The sequence below is a fragment of the Oncorhynchus keta genome, unplaced genomic scaffold (genome assembly GCF_023373465.1).
Source record: "Oncorhynchus keta strain PuntledgeMale-10-30-2019 unplaced genomic scaffold, Oket_V2 Un_contig_27806_pilon_pilon, whole genome shotgun sequence".
NCBI classification, from domain to species: Eukaryota; Metazoa; Chordata; class Actinopteri; order Salmoniformes; family Salmonidae; genus Oncorhynchus; species Oncorhynchus keta.
This window is the reverse complement of record NW_026285708.1, coordinates 1588-7763: the sequence shown is the minus strand read 5'-3', so window position 1 is coordinate 7763 and position 6176 is coordinate 1588. Positions and strand designations below refer to the sequence as shown.

General features: G+C 40.5%; 1 long non-coding RNA gene across 1 annotated transcript; it reads right to left on the bottom strand.

Moving 5' to 3' along the window:
• Positions 1–1647: 1647 nt before the first annotated feature.
• Positions 1648–5836, bottom strand: LOC127923004 (uncharacterized). The gene is made up of 4 exons (XR_008112907.1): positions 5800–5836; positions 4897–4941; positions 2944–2997; positions 1648–1702 (listed from the first exon to the last, which is right to left on the bottom strand). It is a non-coding gene; the product is annotated as an uncharacterized LOC127923004 (long non-coding RNA).
• Between the last annotated feature and the right edge of the window lie 340 nt (positions 5837–6176).

Below are 6176 nucleotides of genomic sequence, written 5' to 3'. Positions count from 1 at the left end.
ACCCCACTTCACTATGAATGACACACACAGTGTGGGAGGTAGGGGGGGTCAGAGGCTAAAGCTGAGGATATCTGTCACCCTACTGGAATCATTTCACGCAACAACAGGGGTTAATTAGGAAATTACACCCCAAAACAATATTATTGTATTTTTTCATTAGTCCACAGCGTGTTTGTGAGGAAACAGACCCGGCAGTATTTTATAAACTGTAGCATACAGCCTTGTAAGAGATGCCTAACCACTTGTGTCTGTCTGTAGCACGCAGCCTTGTCAGAGATGGGTGTGTGTGTATAGGCCACGATAGAGCTGAGCTCACCATGCACTGTCTACAGGACTATACCCCAGTATGACCACTTAATACAGGCTATACCCCAGTATGACCACTTAATACAGGCTATACCCCAGTATAACCACTTAATACAGACTATACACCAGTATAACCACTTAATACAGGCTATCCCCCAGTATAACCCCTTAATACAGACTATACCCCAGTATAACCCCTTAATACAGACTATACCCCAGTATAACACCTTAATACAGACTATACCCCAGTATAACCCCTTAATACAGACTATACCCCAGTATAACCCCTTAATACAGACTATACCCCAGTATAACCCCTTAATACCCTACATTATTCATCTCATATGCATACGTATATACTGTACTCTATATCATCGACTGCATCCTTATGTAATACATGTATCACTAGCCACTTTAACTATGCCACTTTGTTTACAAACCCATCTCATATGTATATACTGTACTCGACACCATCTACTGTATCTTGCCTATGCTGCTCTGTACCATCACTCATTCATATATCCTTATGTACATATTCTTTATCCCCTTACACTGTGTATAAGACAGTAGTTTTGGAATTGTTAGCTAGATTACTTGTTGGTTATTACTGCATTGTCGGAACTAGAAGCACAAGCATTTCGCTACACTCGCATTAACATCTGCTAACCATGTGTATGTGACAAATAAAATTTGATTTGATTTGATTTAATACAGACTATACCCCAGTATAACCACTTAATACAGGCTATACCCCAGTATAACCACTTAATACAGACTATACCCCAATATAACCACTTAATACAGGCTATACCCCAGTATAACCACTTAATACAGACTATACCCCAGTATAACCACTTAATACAGGCTATACCCCAGTATAACCACTTAATACAGACTATACCCCAGTATAACCACTTAATACAGGCTATACCCCAGTATAATCACTTAATACAGACTATACCCCAATATAACCACTGAATACAGGCTATAACCCAGTATAACCACTTAATACAGACTATACCCCAGTATAACCACTTAATACAGGCTATACCCCAGTATAATCACTTAATACAGACTATACCCCAATATAACCACTTAATACAGGCTATACCCCAGTATAACCCCTTAATACAGACTATACCCCAGTATAACCACTTAATACAGCCTATACCCCAGTATAACCACTTAATACAGACTATACCCCAGTATAACCCCTTAAAACAGGAAGGTAGTGGCTATCCAATCTGATAGTCGTGCGTCATCCTCTACGGTGATGGTGAAACATCTGTCTAATGTCTGCAGGTCTGTTCTTAAAGGTGTAAGACTTGATTTGAAGCTCTACCTTGTTTCCTTTCAGACCGTCTCTACCAGGTGATCCCTGGTCCCCCGACGATCCCTAGAAACGGAGGACAGAACAGAGACAGATCTGTCAACCAGGTCTTCACACACGCACGCACGCACGCACACGCACGCACGCACGCACACACACACACACACACACACACACACACACACACACACACACACACACACACACACACACACACACACACACACACACACACACACACATAGAGGTGAACAGGTACACAAACACGCACAACTACTGCCCCCTCAACACACACACCCAACCTCCCATTACCATACAGACACATTTATCTCTCTCCTCCTCTCCGCATCAGCGGGCCCACCATGTTTCAACATCCTTTCCCTTTTCCAGGATGAAATGCCTCTCTTTCCCTCTCCTGCTTCTGAATAAAGACAGATACTCATTATAGGTACAGCAGGTGCAGCAGCAGATTGGGGTCCATGCCTGCCTCTGCTCCCTCATAACGTAAAAGCGCTCCGATCTGCCTCCTACCCACTAATTCATTCTCAAATTGAATTACTGATCGTCTGTGTAACAATTCAAGACTTTGTCCCCCCTTTGCCTTCATCAGCTCTCTTCTCTCTCTCTTACTTTCTCTCCGTCTCGCCTCAGCGGTTTATCTATGTGTTTCCTTATTGTCCTTTGGTAGGTGTAGTTGGGGGAACAGTGGAACAGGGAGACATGAGAGAAGGAGGAAGATGAGATTGTTCCTTCAGGAGGGTTGGGGTCAATTCCGTTTCAACTCAGGAACCAATTCCATTTCAACTCAGGAACTAAATATATCTTCCATAATTGAAATAGAATTGACCACACCCCTGGTTCAAACAGTACTTAACACATGTATTTTAAGTAACATGTCTTTGACCACACCCCTGGTTCAAACAGTACTTAACACATGTATTTTAAGTAACATGTCTTTGACCACACCCCTGGTTCAAACAGTACTTAACACATGTATTTTAAGTAACATGTCTTTGACCACACCCCTGGTTCAAACAGTACTTAACACATGTATTTTAAGTAACATGTCTTTGACCACACCCCTGGTTCAAACGGTACTTAACACATGTATTTTAAGTAACATGTCTTTGACCACACCCCTGGTTCAAACAGTACTTAACACATGTATTTTAAGTAACATGTCTTTGACCACACCCCTGGTTCAAACAGTACTTAACACATGTATTTTAAGTAACATGTCTTTGACCACACCCCTGGTTCAAACAGTACTTAACACATGTATTTTAAGTAACATGTCTTTTACTCACCGTCTCTCCTGCAATCCCTGGGAGTCCGATGAGTCCACGAGGACCTTCTTTACCCTGGAAAACAGTCAGAGAAGTGTTAGAGTCTAATATCCCTTCTTCTAGTAATCACAGCCTGGCCCATGGTGACCTGCCTGTCTGGCTAACTGCAGGCAGCCCCAGCAATCACTCTCTGATTCAGAGAGTTGTATTACTGAGCTGCCAACTGTACACACCAGTAAAGACATGTTGTTCTGGAGGCCTTTCTGGTCGCCAAAGGGGTTGGAAGTTGGATGCTAAGAAGAAGACATCTCAGAGGTGTTGGAACTGTGTAGACTGTAACTAGCTACTAGACACCAGAGGGATATACTACAAAGTAGGTTTAATTAGTTAAGCAGCTAACTTTGATAAATAACCAGAAATAACTGTTTGATTTTCTGGTTCATTAAGAAATCTAAACGTATATGTGTTTTTGGTTGTTCAGTCAATTAGACCAAGCCCATTTCAAGCTTACCTTTCTTTAAAAAAATAAGGTTTTCTGGGGATATTTACTGGCTAACTCCTTGATCCTACTTTGTAGAATACCCTTCAGGACATCCTGCAGTTTTATTTTGTTTTAAATGTATAGTCTGGGATTCAACAGTTGTGTCAAGCTCAAAAGACATTTAGAAGTTATATCTGTCATGAATCAAATGGGTAAATATCAAGAATTGAAAAGACCAATGAACCATTTCCCAAATACCAGAGTGTCGGGGACAAACTGTAGGGGAAGAAAGAAGATTGCAGCAATCTTTTTGGTATTTGACCTGCTGTGAGAATTGCAGCAATCTGTCTGGTTTGGGAGCTTGACCATCCCCTTTAGGTAACAGAGGGCAGTAGAGGAAAACAGGAGCTATTCAAGTGTTCTATAATAGTTACATTGAACGACCCACTTCCACTTACAGTCAACAGGTGGCCCAGCCTCAAACGTTTGATTAGTCGTACTGGTTGATAAGAATTTTATCAGGATTTTAATCCCCAAGGGCTAGTCTTCCAAGAGTCCATAGAGTTTAAGATAGTCATTTCTCTCTGTAGACCAATATAAATTGCTCAAACGTTTGACCTGAGGTAATTAAGCACTTGTCATGCCATATAGACCTAGTTCTAGTTCCTGGGGTGAGTTGCATTACCACTAGCTGCTCAGGGACCCTGAACTACAACCTAAACCAACTACAGGTGCACTAAAGGTGATCTAGGGTATCTGAGTACTTGGTAATTGGTAATAAATTCTGTTTCCTGTGTCAATCCGAACAGTCTCATACTATTGTACCAATAAGTACAATGGCATAGGATCATACAGCTTGTGTTGTTGGGTGATAGAGACTCTTTGTTCTCTGGTGATAGAGACTCTTTGTTCTCTGGTGATAGAGACTCTTTGTTCTCTGGTGATAGAGAATCTTTGTTCTCTGATGATAGAGACTCTTTGTTCTCTGGTGATAGAGACTCTTTGTTCTCTGATGATAGAGACTCTTTGTTCTCTGGTGATAGAGACTCTTTGTTCTCTGGTGATAGAGACTCTTTGTTCTCTGGTGATAAAGACTCTTTGTTCTCTGGTGATAGAGACTATTTGTTCTCTGGTGAATAAAGACTCTTTGTTCTCTGGTGAATAAAGACTCTGTTCTCTGTTGATGGAGACTCTGTTCTCTTGTGATAGAGACTCTTTGACTCTGGTGATAGAGACTCTTTGTTCTCTGGTGATAAAGACTCTTTGTTCTCTAGTGATAGAGACTATTTGTTCTCTGGTGATAAAGACTCTTTGTTCTCTGGTGATAGAGACTATTTGTTCTCTGGTGAATAAAGACTCTTTGTTCTCTGGTGAATAAAGACTCTGTTCTCTGGTGATGGAGACTCTGTTCTCTTGTGATAGAGACTCTTTGACTCTGGTGATAGAGACTCTTTGTTCTCTGGTGATAGTTTGATTATCTATCGGGTGTTTACCTCTGGGCCGGGCTCTCCCTTTGGACCTGGTAGTCCTAAGCTTCCCTTTAAACCAGTAATGAAAGGAGGGTGAGGGGGAAGGGAAAGAAGAGAGAGAGAGAGAGAGACCATTTAAGGTTAGATTTGTTTTTCTCCATAATTACTCCAGGACATGTATTAATAAGTGAGACCCTGAGAAAATCTATTTAGCGTCTGGCTTCAAGAAAGAAAACCTACCAAACAGAGCAATTCAACATGACTTTATAGAACTCCCAGTTTCTATTTAGTCTAGAAACACACTGTAATACATACATTACTTTTTATTCCTCAAATATCATTTCTTTGTGTACTGGGCTCCTATTCAATTCCAGGCTGCTCATATACAGTATCATGTGTATATGTCTTATTGTATATCATCGTGTACTTAACAATGATATACAATGTCAAAGGTTATACAGTACTCAGATCAGTGTAGATAACCAAACCCAATGTCAAAGGTTATACAGTACTCAGATCAGTGTAGATGACCAAACCCAATGTCAAAGGTCATATAGTACTCAGATCAGTGTAGATAACCAAACCTAATGTCGTCAAAGGTCATATAGTACTCAGATCAGTGTAGATGACCAAACCCAATGTCAAAGGTTATACAGTACTCAGATCAGTGTAGATGACCAAACCCAATGTCAAAGGTCATATAGTACTCAGATCAGTGTAGATAACCAAACCCAATGTCAAAGGTCGTATAGTACTCAGATCAGTGTAGATAACCAAACCCAATGTCAAAGGTCATATAGTACTCAGATCAGTGTAGATAACCAAACCCAATGTCAAAGGTTATACAGTACTCAGATCAGTGTAGATGAGGCCTTTAAGTGTATGTAATGCTTGTTCTTCATCTGAATACTTAGATGGACTGGTTACCTTGAAACCATGTGGTCCTTGGAGTCCTCTTTGTCCCTGAAGAAAAGGATCATATAAACCATTATCCTCATCCTGTAAATCCAATGTCTTTACACAAGAGACACACAATAGCACTGGTGTAAAGTACTTAAGATTTATTTTTTAAAGTACTACTTAAGTACTTTTTGGGGGGCATCTGTACTTCACTATTTGTATTTTTGACAACTTTTACTTCACTATATTCCTAAAGAAAATTATTTACTTTTTACTTGATATATTTTCCATGTCACCCAAAAGTACAGGTTACATTTTGAATGCTGGACAGGAAAATGGTCCGATTCAACACTTATCAAGAGAACATCCCTGGTCATCCCTACTGCCTCTGATCTGGAGGACTC